The following is a 12,441-nucleotide window of genomic DNA, read 5'->3' on the forward strand; positions in this document are numbered from 1 at the left end:
TTAGTCTACTTGGTCCTGAGATGACCCCCTGTGGGATAATCTGCGATTGATGTGTATGCAATAGTTACTCAAACCAAGTGTGGATCCTCTTTATCGAGTGATTCTTCACCGAGTGACTCCTTGCACTCGCCTAGGCCCCCCCCCCCTTTTACGTGCCGCCTGGGGAAAACTGAGCCCCCCCTATGGTGCAGCCTGGGTCCTATCATCTTTACCCCATGTCATACCATGAATGAGGGTGTGGGGGTTACCCATCCACACCTAGCCACTACGCTCTGGAAAGTGTTAAGTGTATGGTACTACTTTTACCATGGACGTCCTTACTTCCTGAACAGGGGAACTGGGGCGTTGCATAGGCCTATCATTCCTGGGGTTGCCGAGGCTAGGAATGCACACCCTTGTGTACTTCCCCATCTCCACCGTTGTCACTACCGATTGTTGATCTATGCATATACCCTGCTGACACTGGTGGCCCTGCGTGCACAGGCGCCGTTACTGGAGGTATACAATATCCTGTTAAGGCAAATACTGCCATATTTGTGCCACAACATCCTGCTACATTACTGCCGCCAGCCCAATTAGGGGCCTACACACCAAAACAATCAACTCTGTGTTGGCACCTCCTGCGTCTTTTGATCGCTCGCCCATCACACTTGCGTTGCTGTATGCCATCCTCTACCTGACGTAAGCATCCCTTGGGCTGTCCACCTGTAGCAGCTGTTGTGATGCGGAGCACTCCAGATATCCACCATGGACCCGGCCATACATAAATGAAAAAGATAAACACAAACCATTAGTGTTTCTGGCGATAACTGCTGTACACGTGCTAGTCTTACATTGCCATCACTTGCTACTTTTGAGATACAAATAGCGTCAGATGCATACACCTAAACACTTCCGACTTAAGTGTTGAGCATAACCTTAGTTTGTGTCCCCTGTAGCGTGACTGTATTAGTGTTACGAAGAGTGCCCTGTGAAACGGCCTTCATTAACGAATACTACCCAGTGTGTAGTGTAGTGACACAAAGCATGGAGTCCCCAGTGCATAGATAGCGCCCTCATGACTCCTTAAGGATGATTAGGATATCAATTTAAAGGAACAGTCAGTTCGTATTGGCGCCCACCCACCCAATCACAATTTGATGCGATATACGTATTCTAAGTATCGAACCCCTCCCGCCTGACTGTTGGCTTCGACCGTGGCTGACAATGGTAACGCGTAATATAAATAAGGGGCCACCCTAATCTATATATATTATTCATATGATAGCACACTGAGCATCATTCCCTTAACAAGTTGCAGGTAACAGGTGGCCCTCCAGCTGCCACACAGGATTTTTCAATCAATTCCTAGCACACCGCCACCTATTGTAAATCATGATGCAACATTAGTTTCAAGAGATCCGGGTTTAATGTGGTACCGTTCATCCCCCAGTTCAGCCCTGTTCATATGCAACTCTGTCTGACCCTCCAGCCCATATTAGAGCACCAGCAGTGTCAGACCTACCTCTTTATACAAAGTGAGTCCTATGCGTGCCCCATGTCCTCTGAGAAAAATTACCTGAAACTAACAGGCCTACAATGGAATGGTAATTTCCAGGCTGACATTTGGCACGGCCGCTAAGTGCCAAATGCTGTTAATTAAACACGCAAGTGCACACCGGTGACCCTGAACTAATATTGTCAATATTCCCGATAGATATGTCCCTTACGTGGCCACTTCAGCATGTACCTCGGTCCGGGGGCGTCAAAGGTTTTCTACCACTGTAACCAGGCTTGAATCGCACGGTGCCTGGTAACTCGTGCTACACATTTCATAGATCTGGCTAGATCAATGTTTAAAGCATTTAGTACCATCTCCCGAGCATCTCAATGACCAGGGGTACCACTATAAACCCAATTTAAGTAATTCAGACAAAACAGGGCTCCTTGCACCCATCTCCCGAGCATCTCAATGACCAGGGGTACCACTATAAACCCAATGTAAGTAATTCAGACAAAACAGGGCTCCTTGCACCAAATTTAGGTTTTATAAGAAATCCACTGGAGGATTCACTCTCTTGGTCCGAGTGGTAAAGCCCTGGAAGTCAATGCCACCTAAGTCTTGCTGCATTCAGTGATGCATAAAGTTCAGAAGAGAAGGGTTGGATGTTCATGAGATAACCATGTGACGCACCCACCACAGGAATGAGCAAAAAATAAAAACATCAATCCCAGAGCCATCCTGAGGTCCGGGCCCGCCCCATCCAGAAAACAGACCCAGGGACTTGCTGCTGTCATTGTTTCTAAAAATTCCAAGAAACCAACCCTCCACACCAGAATGACATTCCGGACTGATGAGCGCTGCCTATTTGACAGTCCCTACCGTCGCATTCAGTGATGCCTACAGTTTCAGAAGAGAAAAGCAAGTTGGATGATTACATGTCAGACAAACCTCTCGCTATGCTCACCTAATTTGGCTCCCTGATCCGGCTATATCCATGTTTAAGGCCTTCTGAGCCACCTACAAATCATCTCAAGGAGGAAAGGGGGAACACTACCTACAGAACGTATGTAATGCAGACAAGAAAGGGGGGCAACACCTCGAATTCCCACTCAAGTTTCCATGAGGGCTCCCTTTCATGTCCCAATGGCCAAGCCCTGGCAGCCATAGTCACCTAATGTGCGTTGCCTTCAGGAATGTTTAAAGTGCAACGCACCCCCATAGGAATGAGCAATAATTCAGATATCGATACACGAGCCATCATGAGCCCCGAGCCCGTCCCAGCTAGTAGGTGGAGAAAGAAAATCAAATCAAAACCCAGGGGAGAAGTTATGGCATGACGTCATGGCCTAAGAGCCTTCCCCAGCTAACAACCTTTGAAAAAACTTTGTAGGTATGATGTTACTTGTTGTTGTACCATACATCTGGATGCCGAGACTACTAAAGGTGGAACCGCATAACCAATCCGCCATCAGAAGTCACATCACGAGTCAATGCTCGATTAAGAAGGGCAGACATGCTGAGAAAAAAAAACAACCACCACAGTCCACAGACAGACATTACAACACGTGATTAACACCTGCAATGGGGAATCACACCGGTCGGCGGTTGTGATCAGTGAGACAGCAGAATACCAACAGCAGTAACACAGAAGGGCAAAATTGGGTTAAGCCGCTGCACTAGCACATGAAGGAACGGTCCCTGCCACCTCTTCAAACAGGCGCCCTCCGGTCAGTCATGACCAACACTGCCCAAGAATGTCGCAGTATGTTTGTGGAACGTGGCCATTGACGTAATTACGGGTGTTTGGATACACCAGTTAAGGCATGCCAGTGTCTGACATGGCGTGGCATGTTAAGCATTTCAAGCTAGGGGTCCTGCTCCTGCTGCACTCAAACCTAGGCATTAAAAGAAAGGTCTGCTGATTCGGTGCCGCAATTTGAGGCGAAATGACATGCTGCTCACCACACAGAGCAGGTCAGGTCAGAGTACGTAGCAGAGACCCATGGACTAGTCGTCCTTGCACATCCGATCTTGAGGTACGTTTGAGCAAACGTTGACCATCAAATTTGCATTAATTTTACTTCATGACAATGACAAAATTCTAGCTTTTTGTAAGTATTCAATGAGAGGCTGATACCTCACTTTTGAGTTTAATATGGAAGAGCAAATAACTAGAGCTGGCACAAAGTGTACCATCCTTCACTTACACCCTAAAAGGGTCAATCTATAAGGCTAAACGTCCATATAGGCCACTGATTGTTTAGTACATCAGAAGGGCCAATATTTTTTAGTAAGCACATGCGGATACTCGTACAGCAACTATTCAAAAGGGTGAACCAGGTTCTCGACAGTCTGAGACCCCTAACCACTGTATCCCGGTGCGGTGTTCCAACAGGAAACATGCAACGCGCATCCAGCAATCCTCAGGAGTGAGGAGGGATTAAAGAATAGTATTCTTGCCAGCCCCCATATCTAAAAGCCTCACCAGTCAAGCAATTCTCTTGGTCTGAAGTGCATCCTTATTAAATGTTCGTTGAGAGTAAGCTTCAAACAGAGTTTGACTCTCAAACCTAGCACCTGGTGTGTAATTTAGCAATTTAGGCAAGAGGTGAATAGATACGAAAAGTGAGAAATTAGAGCAACGTATGTAATTACGCTAATTATTACTATTTATGTAGCGCACAATACAGCTGTTTTTAGAACATACTAATAAAGTATGTTTACTTTTATCCCAATCAATAGAACCCGTGTCTTTGACCAAAGACTAACAACGATTGAGCTAAACATGCAAGGTTTGAAATGCATGCTTTATACACACCACGCAGGCGATTTCGGCGGCAACATAACACACGCTGCTGTTACTAGCATATAATGTGTCATTCACGCAACACACCAAACCCACTGAGCCGCCTTACACAGATTTGCTTGCACATCATCACACACGATGCTCTGCAGAAAACACTTTATAAGTTAACGCTCTGGGTCATTATGAATCTTGACCTCTGAGCAGAGTTTCCACAGACCATCCGTAGTAAGTGTTTACCCGGTTAAGATATCTTCCGATATTATAGCATGAGATTTGCCGGCCACAAACTGACTCCGGAGGCTGCTACGCCAGCCCCGCTGCAGTACCCATCAATAGCGGTCTCGTCTGAACTATCGCACAGAAAACCAGCAAGCACACCCTTAATCTGGCTTTTCTCCCCTCTCTCAAACTCTTCGAGAGCAGAGATTTTTTGGCGCAGTGCAAGTACTGCTGTGTAAGTACCGCACGCTAACCAATTGCGCCACTGGGGCTCACTGATTTCAACCCTTCCCAGTTGAGCCATCTAGAGCTGACCAAGTCGATACTGGCACTGCTTCCTTATACACTGAGCAAGATCGCCTCACCTAATAGCATGTTGTCATGATTATTTAAATTACAGTCCTAATGGAATAGTTTTGTGAATTCTGCTATATCATGTGCTCCGTCTATTCAACACCCCATACATTTGCCAGTTCCGACACAATCTAGGAGAAACTTTTGATTGTTTGCAATTAGCGCATAGTACGAATTACCCCCAAAAATGTCACTGAAGGCAGTTGAGGTGGACACACGCGGTCACAAGGCTCACCCATAAAGATGCGGTCTCCGCTTTTCTTCGTCCGTGGGAAACGCCGGTCATCGCCGTCTTTGTACTGCCTACGGGGGGACTACTCTTCGGCCGGCCATGGCAAAGGCCACTCTAACAGGCCGTTCCCCGCGCTCAGTTGCGCCGCTCCATCAACACCTTCACACGGAACCTCTGGGAACCACCGGGGCTTGAAAAGACGCCTCTCCCGCCTCCATGTCCATCGCGTTCTTCGTGATCCCGCACGGGTTCGCAGTCTGTACCACCTGTAGCTGAAAAATAAAAGACAGGATTATTCCGCCCCTCGCTGGGGGGGGGGCACGGAGCAAGCCCGGAGGTGTACTCCCCTGCTTCAAACGACATGCCGCCAGCGAGCCAAATCCAAGTCCTGGCGCCTCCGCTCCCCAGGGTGTGCTCCTACGAAACGCCAATTACTGAACCTGAAAAAGAAAACAGAAAATTACACTGCCCCACGGTGGGGCGAGGAGCGAGCCTGGGAGCGCGGGCACAAAGAGGCCGCTTCCCGCGCTCCCCAGGCTTTTAACCCTTTCGCCGCCGCGACCCCGCCCCCTCGCCCCGGAAGCACACCAGTACTTCCGGGGCGAGGGCGCGGGGCAAGCGGCCCCGAAAGGGACGGGGTGTGGGAGGGGCCGGGCCCCGCCATGCTTGCGTGGGGGCCTATTGGCCCCCCCTTGTATTGTTTCACGCTGCTTTGTGTTACTTTTACAAACAAACCAACGCAAATAAAAATTTACATTGGTTTGTAAATCCCAAAAGAGGCTTCGAGTCGGTTTTGTGTTGATCAAGTAACGCTTACCCAACGCTAAACCTCTGGGTATCTGGGCCCACATGTGGAATGTGCAGGAAAAAGGAAATGTACGCAGTTATCACCAGGCAGTCGGTGCTCCCTTGATGTTTCTCCCAGGCTCTCGTACGTGTCACACAAGATTAGGCTGAAAACATATTCAGTGCCTCGGGGCTTGTGTGATAAGAATGTTTTTTACTTTCCAAAGGCTGTGGACACAACAATAGGAAGGTGGCAAGGTGTGTTTGTCTTTAGGCTTTATGCACAGCTGCCTGGAAACTTTTTCACGAGCAACAGAGGCAACTGGTAACGAGAGCCTTTTACCTCTGGTGATGGAATCAAAACGGAGCACTGAGTAAACACTTTTAGTACCGGACCCTCAGGATAGTGAGGCGGGGTGGGGTGGGCAAATCACTTAATCTCTCCGTGTCTGAATGTGTAATGTAAATACGGTGCTCATGGAAAGCGCTCCAATACCTTCGGGTCGACTTCGCGCTATATAAAATATGCACAAAAAAAGACCCAGAACGTAATCAGGCAAATGACATGTATTAACTCATAGGCCAGCCAGGGCGACACTTTGGAAATATCAAGTATTTTAATAATCACATCTAAAATAATGTACATGAAATGCACAGGTGATTTAGACCTGCTCGTCAGTGCGCATGGAGGCCTCTTTGTCCTTTGGTCGGTGTGAAAGGAACATGTAGGTCTGTTGCAGTGTGTGTACGGCGCCCTGTGTTGGTTTGTTTGTGTGTGTGGGGGTTACCTGTATACATAGCTGCCTGAAAACATGAGAGCGTGATGTCTGCAGTTATTTGTGAGTTTATGCGTGTGTTCACTATACAACAACCAAACCTGCTGGAGTTGCATGTGCTTGATGACTTCGGGCATGGCATGAGTCCTCATCTTGGTCCCAAGTCTCCCCATTGGCCTGGACGGGACGGGGCTTAGGACGTTGGTTTTTAAGCGGGCAGCAGGCCCAAGCGCCCGCCACGAGCATTTTTCCAGTGTTTATTTACAAACATTCTTTCTGCTTCGGCGCTTTCTGCTGGGCTTGTGTTCCGCCCTGAAGTGCGCAAACAGTGCCATGAAAAGCCGCTCAGAATGTTTTCCAGCAGGGCTGAAGGTGACCCCGAGCCCTGCTGTGCACCTATGGTCTCACGCGGCGCATTCCCCGCATACCTCAGCAGGTCACTGGCCTGGGATCAGTGAGGGAGAGCGGCCCTACACCCAGCAGCCTCCCAGGCCACCGGCCCGTGACCGACTCTACCCCAGACCTGCCGGCCTTTAAAAGACATCGGCCTACAGCCGACTTCCCGAGAGCTCCAGATCCCTAAGAGGCCAAGGGGCAGAGAACTTTTCGCCAGCCTTACTGGCCTTTCCACCAGCGCTGCCTGTTCATCTGCATCAGGCTAGCCTTACACACCAGCACTGCCTGTTCGTCTGCATCAGGCTAGGCTTAATGGCCTTTCCACCAGCACTGCCTGTTCATCTGCATCAGGCCAGCCTTACTGGGCTTTCCACCAGCACTGCCTGTTCATCTGCATAAGGCTAGCCTTACTGGCCTTTCCACCAGCACTGCCTGTTCATCTGCATCAGGCTAGCCTTACTGGCCTTTCCACAAGCGCTGCCTGTTCATCTGCATCAGGTCAGCCTTACTGACCTTTCCACCAGCGCTGCCTGTTCATCTGCATCAGGGTAGCCTTACACACCAGCACTGCCTGTTCGTTCGTCTGCATCAGGCTAGGCTTAATGGCCTTTTCACCAGCACTGCCTGTTCACCTGCATCAGGCCAGCCTTACTGGCCTTTCCACCAGCACTGCCTGTTCATCTGCATCAGGCCAGCCTTACTGGCCTTTCCACCAGCACTGCCTGTTCATCTGCATCAGGCCAGCCTTACCGGCCTTTCCACCAGCACTGCCTGTTCATCTGCATCAGGTCATCCTTACTGACCTTTCCACCAGCGCTGCCTGCTCATCTGCATCAGGCTAGCCTTACTGGCCTTTCCACCAGCACTGCCTGTTCATCTGCATCAGGCTAGCCTTACTGGCCTTTCCACCAGCACTGCCTGGTCATCTGCATCAGGCCAGCCTTACTGGCCTTTCCACCAGCACTGCCTTTTCATCTGCATCAGGTCAGCCTTACTGACCATTCCACCAGCGCTGCCTGCTCATCTGCATCAGGCTAGCCTTACTGGCCTTTCCACCAGCACTGCCTGTTCGTTCGTCTGCATCAGGCTAGGCTTAATGGCCTTTTCACCAGCACTGCCTGTTCACCTGCATCAGGCCAGCCTTACTGGCCTTTCCACCAGCACTGCCTGTTCATCTGCATCAGGCCAGCCTTACCGGCCTTTCCACCAGCACTGCCTGTTCATCTGCATCAGGTCATCCTTACTGACCTTTCCACCAGCGCTGCCTGCTCATCTGCATCAGGCTAGCCTTACTGGCCTTTCCACCAGCACTGCCTGTTCATCTGCATCAGGCCAGCCTTACTGGCCTTTCCACCAGCACTGCCTGTTTTCTTCTGCATCAGGCCAGCCTTACTGGCCTTTCCACAAGCGCTGCCTGTTCACCTGCATCAGGTCAGCCTTACTGACCTTCCCACCAGCGCTGCCTGTTCATCTGCATCAGGCTAGCCTTACACACCAGCATTGCCTGTTCGTCTGCATCAGGCTAGGCTTAATGGCCTTTTCACCAGCACTGCCTGTTCATCTGCATCAGGCCAGCCTTACTGGCCTTTCCACCAGCACTGCCTGTTCATCTGCATCAGGCCAGCCTTACTGGCCTTTCCACCAGCACTGCCTGTTCATCTGCATCAGGCCAGCCTTACCGGCCTTTCCACCAGCACTGCCTGTTCATCTGCATCAGGTCATCCTTACTGACCTTTCCACCAGCGCTGCCTGCTCATCTGCATCAGGCTAGCCTTACTGGCCTTTCCACCAGCACTGCCTGTTCATCTGCATCAGGCTAGCCTTACTGGCATTTCCACCAGCACTGCCTGTTCATCTGCATCAGGCCAGCCTTACTAGCCTTTCCACCAGCACTGCCTGTTCACTCTGCATCAGGCTAGCCTTACTGGCCTTTCCACCAGCGCTGCCTGTTCATCTGCTTCAGGCTAGACTTACTGGCCTTTCCACCAGCACCGCCTGTTCATCTGCATCAGGCCAGCCTTACTGGCCTTTCCACCAGCGCTGCCTGTTCATTTGCATAAGGTCAGCCTTACTTAGCTTTCCACCAGCACTGCCTGTTCATCTGCATCAGGCCAGCCTTACAGGCCTTTCCACCAGCGCTGCCTGTTCATCTGCATCAGGCCAGCCTTACTGGCCTTTCCACCAGCGCTGCCTGTTCATCTGCATCAGGCCAGCCTTACTGGCCTTTCCACCAGCACTGCCTGTTCATCTGCATCAGGCCAACCTTACTGGCCTTTCCACCAGCGCTGCCTGTTTTCTTCTGCATCAGGCCAGCCTTACTGGCCTTTCCACAAGCGCTGCCTGTTCACCTGCATCAGGTCAGCCTTACTGACCTTCCCACCAGCGCTGCCTGTTCATCTGCATCAGGCTAGCCTTACACACCAGCATTGCCTGTTCGTCTGCATCAGGCTAGGCTTAATGGCCTTTTCACCAGCACTGCCTGTTCATCTGCATCAGGCCAGCCTTACTGGCCTTTCCACCAGCACTGCCTGTTCATCTGCATCAGGCCAGCCTTACTGGCCTTTCCACCAGCACTGCCTGTTCATCTGCATCAGGCCAGCCTTACCGGCCTTTCCACCAGCACTGCCTGTTCATCTGCATCAGGTCATCCTTACTGACCTTTCCACCAGCGCTGCCTGCTCATCTGCATCAGGCTAGCCTTACTGGCCTTTCCACCAGCACTGCCTGTTCATCTGCATCAGGCTAGCCTTACTGGCATTTCCACCAGCACTGCCTGTTCATCTGCATCAGGCCAGCCTTACTAGCCTTTCCACCAGCACTGCCTGTTCACTCTGCATCAGGCTAGCCTTACTGGCCTTTCCACCAGCGCTGCCTGTTCATCTGCTTCAGGCTAGACTTACTGGCCTTTCCACCAGCACCGCCTGTTCATCTGCATCAGGCCAGCCTTACTGGCCTTTCCACCAGCGCTGCCTGTTCATTTGCATAAGGTCAGCCTTACTTAGCTTTCCACCAGCACTGCCTGTTCATCTGCATCAGGCCAGCCTTACAGGCCTTTCCACCAGCGCTGCCTGTTCATCTGCATCAGGCCAGCCTTACTGGCCTTTCCACCAGCGCTGCCTGTTCATCTGCATCAGGCCAGCCTTACTGGCCTTTCCACCAGCACTGCCTGTTCATCTGCATCAGGCCAACCTTACTGGCCTTTCCACCAGCGCTGCCTGTTCATCTGCATCAGGCTAGCATTACTGGCCTTTCTACCAGCGCTGCCTGTTCATCTGCATCAGTCTAGCCTTACTGGCCTTTCCACCAGCACTGCCTGTTCATCTGCATCAGGCTAGCCTTTCACTCCAGCACTGCCTGTTCATCTGCATCAGGCTAGCCTTACTGGCCTTTCCACCAGCACTGCCTGTTCATCTGCATCAGGCTAGCATTACACACCAGCACTGCCTGTTCGTCTGCATCAGTCTAGCCTTACTGGCCTTTCCACCAGCGCTGCCTGTTCATCTGCATCAGGTCAGCCTTACTTACCTTTCCCCCAGCACTGCCTGTTCATCTGCATCAAGTCAGCCTTACTGGCCTTTCCACCAACGCTGCCTGTTCATCTGCATCAGGCCAGCCTTACTGGCCTTTCCACCAGCACTGCCTGTTCATATGCATCAGGCCAGCCTTACTGGCCTTTCCACCAGCACTGCCTGTTCATCTGCATCAGGCCAGCTTTACTGGCCTTTCCACCAGCGCTGCCAGCTCATCTGCACCAGGCTAGCCTTACTGGCCTTTCCACCAGCACTGCCTGTTCATCTGCATTAGGCCAGCCTTACTGGCCTTTCCACCAGCACTGCCTGTTCATTTGCATCAGGCCAGCTTTACTGGCCTTTCCACCAGCGCTGCCAGCTCATATGCATCAGGCTAGCCTAACTGTGCTTTCCACCAGCACTGCCTCTTCATTTGCATTAGGCCAGTCTTACTGGCCTTTCCACCAGCACTGCCTGTTCATCTGCATCAGGCCAGACTTACTGGCCTTTCCGCCAGCACTACCTGTTCATCTGCATCAGGCTAGCCTTACTGGCCTTTCCACCAGCACCGCCTGTTCATCTGCATTAGGCCAGCCTTACTAGCCTTTCCACCAGCACCGCCTGTTCATCTGCATCAGGCTAGCCTTACTGGCCTTTCCACCAGCACTGCCTGTTCATCTGCATCAGGCTAGCCTTACTGGCCTTTCCACCAGTGCTGCCTGCTCATCTGCATCAGGCCAGCCTTACTGGCCTTTCCACCAGCACTGCCTGTTCATCTGCATCAGGTCAGCCTTACTGCCCTTTCCACCAGTGCTGCCTGTTCATCTGCATCAGGCTAGCATTACTGGCCTTTCCACCAGTGCTGCCTGTTCATCTGCATCAGTCTAGCCTTACTGGCATTTCCACCAGCAATGCCTGTTCATCTGCATCAGGCTAGCCTTTCACTCCAGCACTGCCTGTTCATCTGCATTAGGCCAGCCTTACTGGCCTTTCCACCAGCACTGCCTGTTCATCTGCATCAGGCTAACCTTACTGGCCTTCCCACCAGCACTGCCAGTTCATCTGCATCAGGCTAGCCTTACTGGCCTTTCCACCAGTGCTGCCTGCTCATCTGCATCAGGCCAGCCTTACTGGCCTTTCCACCAGCACTGCCTGTTCATCTGCATCAGGTCAGCCTTACTGCCCTTTCCACCAGTGCTGCCTGTTCATCTGCATCAGGCTAGCATTACTGGCCTTTCCACCAGCGCTGCCTGTTCATCTGCATCAGTCTAGCCTTACTGGCCTTTCCACCAGCACTGCCTGTTCATCTGCATCAGGCTAGCCTTACACACCAGCACTGCCTGTTCGTCTGCATCAGGCTAGCCTTACTGGCCTTTCCACCAGCGCTGCCTGTTCATCTGCATCAGGCTAGCATTACTGGCCTTTCCACCAGCGCTGCCTGTTCATCTGCATCAGTCTAGCCTTACTGGCCTTTCCACCAGCACTGCCTGTTCATCTGCATCAGGCTAGCCTTTCACTCCAGCACTGCCTGTTCATCTGCATCAGGCTAGCCTTACTGGCCTTTCCACCAGCACTGCCTGTTCATCTGCATCAGGCTAGCCTTACACACCAGCACTGCCTGTTCGTCTGCATCAGGCTAGCCATACTGGCCTTTCCACCAGCGCTGCCTGTTCATCTGCATCAGGTCAGCCTTACTTACCTTTCCACCAGGACTGCCTGTTCATCTGCATCAGGCCAGCCTTACTGGCCTTTCCACCAACGCTGCCTGTTCATCTGCATCATGCCAGCCTTACTGGCCTTTCCACCAGCGCTGCCTGTTCATATGCATCAGGCCAGCCTTACTGGCCTTTCCACCAGCACTACCTGTTCATCTGCATCAG

Source organism: Lissotriton helveticus, chromosome 5_1 (assembly GCF_964261635.1).
Source record: "Lissotriton helveticus chromosome 5_1, aLisHel1.1, whole genome shotgun sequence".
NCBI lineage: Eukaryota > Metazoa > Chordata > Amphibia > Caudata > Salamandridae > Lissotriton > Lissotriton helveticus.